Here is a 3,608-nt window from a genome sequence, read left to right as displayed (position 1 = left end):
TAGCTCCCGAAAGCACGAGAGAATGAAGTTTCGTTTGTTAAATCTACTTGTGGTATTCCTGTGACAGCAGCACGAGAAGCCAGAAGGGAAGAACATGGCTGGAAGGGAAGAGAACACCATCTGGATACGGTGATGACGCAAAGGGCACCCCGACTGCTGACTCAGAATGTAAGTGGAAATGAGGAATCTGAAGAAAACTGTCTCGTGAAATGTGAGATAAAAACAAAAAGCTGTATATCTAAATCAAGGTATTATTGATATCAAATGAAACTTTTAAAGCTTTTGTGTAGTGAATAAATCAACTGTGTTAAGAAGACATTTGACGATTTCATCTACATCACTAAAATTTAACATTATAAACTGGCCAGCATTCTTCATGCTTGTTTGTGGAGGAGTGGTGTTTCCCTGGGAGCAGAGATGAGTGCCCTCTGTCAAGGTTGCCTCATACTGAATGAGAAATTCAAGGTGCTGCAGGAGTTGGGGAGATGGAGGTGGGCACCGGTCAGCAGAGACGGCCTCATGCAAGACCAACACTAGTTGCCATGGAGTGGACTCTGACCTATGGGGGCCCTGTGGGTGTCCGAATCGAAACTGTCCTGAGGGTTTTCAATGACCGATGTTTTTGCAGGCAGATCACCAGGCTTCCTTCTGAGCAACAAGGAGGTTTCCAAAAGTGTGTGAGAAAATGGAATGAAAAGATAAGGGAATTTTCCCACCAACATTCTGAAGGCGAAGGCCCCTCCTATTTCTAGGTCAAAGTTTCCCAAAGTGAGCAATACCTCTTCGTGGTGGGTGGATCCTTAGTAAAGTTCAGGGCTGCAAGAGTAGATATATACAATTTATCCTGAATTATGGGCCGTAGCACAAAGAGGAAGCGGACTAATTTTTCTTTTTGGTTTCTTAGGACTTTTTTTTTTTAGATCATTTTATTGGGGGCTCCTACAGCTCTTATAACATTCCGTACATCAACTCTATCAGGCATAGTTATACATATGTTGCCATTATCATGTCTTAAACATTTTCTACTTGAGCCCTTGGTATCAGTTCCTCTTTTATCCCCTCCTTCCCCCACCCTCCCACCCTTGTGAATCCTTGATCAGTTATATATTGCTACTATTATTTCATAGCTTACACCGTCTGTTGTCTCCCTTCACCCGCATTTCTGTTATTCATCCCCTTTGGGGTGGGCATGGGGGGAGGCTATGTATCCTACTGTGTGATGGGTTTCCCTTCTCCCTCTTCCCCTTCACTGTCCAACCGCTGCCCTCATGATATTGCTGCTCCCACTACTGTTCCTGAGGGTCTTTCTGTCCTGAATTCCATGTGTTGAGGGGGTTTGGATTTCTTTAATCATTTCACTGGGGGCTCTTACAACTCTTATCACAATCCATACATCCATCCATTGTGTCACGCACATTTGTACATATGATGCCATCATCCTTTTCAAAACATGTTCTTTCTACTTGAGCCCTTGGTACCAGCTCATTTCCTGCCCCCCACCCTCCCACCTCCCACTCACCTTCATGAACCCTTGATAATTTATAAATTATTGTACTCGCTTCGGCAGCACATACACTAAGATTGGAACAATACAGAGAAGATTAGCATGGCCCCTGCACAAGGATGACACGCAAATTCGTGAAGTGTCCCATATGTTTAAAAAAAATAACAACCAAAAAAATTTTTATAAAATATTTTTTTCACAACTTACACTGGCCACTGACCCCCTTCATTCACTTTTCTGTTGTTCATGCCCCTGGGAGGGGGCTATATATTGCTCCGTGTTGAAAGCTCTTGCTGTAACAATGTGTGTTCTCTGGTCTAGCCAGATGTGTAAGGTAGAACTGGGTCATGGTAGTGGTATGGAGGAAGCATTCAGGAACTTGAGCAATGAGGTGTGTTTCGTCTGTGCTATACTGCACCTTTTTCTTTTTCTGCAAGGGGGTGGCAAGCAAAATAAGTTTGACAACCTATAGTATAGGTAGCTTTGAACTACCAGTATTTTGATTCTCAGTCAAGCACTCTTCAAATCCAGCACCACCTCAGAAAAGGGCCTGGCCATCAGCTACCCCAAAAGCATGCATTGAAAATGCTGCGGAGCACAAGTCTACTCTGAACACATAGTGTCACCATGAATTCAGCTCCACACCAGCTGGTTGCTCGTGGAAGCAGGAGAATAAACACAGGGCATGGCCTGTATTAGCAGGTGCAGAGCTTTCTGAATATGGAGAAGGAAAAGAAGAAAGCTTGCTAACAAATTTAAGGTAGGCCTAAGCCTCCCCCTGAATAAAATTTGACTAGCGCAGAAAGTCCAGAACAATGAGGAAACATGACGTATGTGCTTGGAAGGCTAGACAGTAGAAGACCTTGACAGCCAGCCAAAGGGCGTGGGAAAATTCTGAAAAAAATGACCTTCTTATTGTCGAGGGCCACATTTTGACCCTCACAGACACTTTTGCTTTTGTGAGCCTCTTCCTTCATAAAGAATATGAAAACTTATGAGACTATATGGATATATTTTTATTAAACATTAATTATTTTGACAACTTCAAAAACATACAGTTTACACAGCATATATTTCACTAGTTGAATCACATTCATAAGACTTGTGCAACTATAGCCACTATCAATTCCAGGACATTTCTTTGGGACTTTCACTTGCTGATGGGGCCATGACTCAAAATGAGCAGAAACTGCAGCAAGCATCAGTAACAAACTTGAATTTGGAACAGACAAAGTATGAATCCAGGGCTACAAGAAGACTCATGACGAGGCCTACTGGGCCAGTTAGGAGGTTAGAATTGAGAGGAGACGGGATGGTGGATGGAAAGCATAGGTTAGGGCCTCCCTACTCAATGTGTGGTCCTTGGTTAGTTCCCGGTAACAATTACCAGACTTCGGTATTTTGATATTTTAGGAATGGAAATAACTCAAAGATGACTCCAAATATGAAGATTTAAAGAAAAGCAAGTCATTTTCCAACATCCATTTTCCTACCAATAACAGGTAGTTGAATTCAAAATCCCATCTCTTAATGAAAGCCAGGTTCTCAAGAGAGCCGCTGTCAGATGGCAAGATATTATTTTGTGGGCAAAATGGGATGTAACCATTAGCATTTTTTTATGCACTTGAAAATAACCAAATTGCAGTTGGCTAACCTCAGCTATTCTTACTCATAACCCCTACCGACTTTGTAATTAATCATTTTTAATGTAGCCAGGACTTTGGCCGAGGGCTCTGCTGGTGCAGCGGTTAAACATGTGATCGCTAACGGCAAGACCACAGTTTAAATCCACCATCTGGCCCCGTCTTTCAGTAAAGATTAGTCTTGGAAACTCTGATTCTATGAAAGGGGACAGTTCGACTCTGTGTTTTAAGGTTGCTGTGAGTCAAATTGACTAGAGCGCAGTGGGTTGATGGGAGGATGACACATGGGCTCTAAAGAGGAGGCCCCTCGCTTTGTATTTCCCCTGTACAGTTGGTTGTACACGTGTGTCTCTGTGATGCTAGATGCTGTGTCACTGGCATTTCAACGACAAACAGGCTCATCCGAAGTGAATGGGTCTCAGCAGAGCTTCCAGACTAAGGAAAGACTGCAAGGAAGGAAC

General features: G+C 43.1%; 1 non-coding gene across 1 annotated transcript; it reads left to right on the top strand.

Annotated features, from left to right (window-relative positions):
* Nucleotides 1-1,551: 1,551 nt before the first annotated feature.
* Nucleotides 1,552-1,658, top strand: LOC115872194. Its single transcript, XR_004047726.1, has one exon. It is a non-coding gene; the product is annotated as a U6 spliceosomal RNA (small nuclear RNA).
* Nucleotides 1,659-3,608: the final 1,950 nt, after the last annotated feature.

Source organism: Echinops telfairi, unplaced genomic scaffold, assembly GCF_000313985.2.
Source record: "Echinops telfairi isolate 266 unplaced genomic scaffold, ASM31398v2 ScPeMD7_7420;HRSCAF=8458, whole genome shotgun sequence".
Taxonomy (NCBI): Eukaryota; Metazoa; Chordata; class Mammalia; order Afrosoricida; family Tenrecidae; genus Echinops; species Echinops telfairi.
Note: the sequence above shows the minus strand (reverse complement) of the source record. Positions and strands in the feature narration are given on the sequence as shown.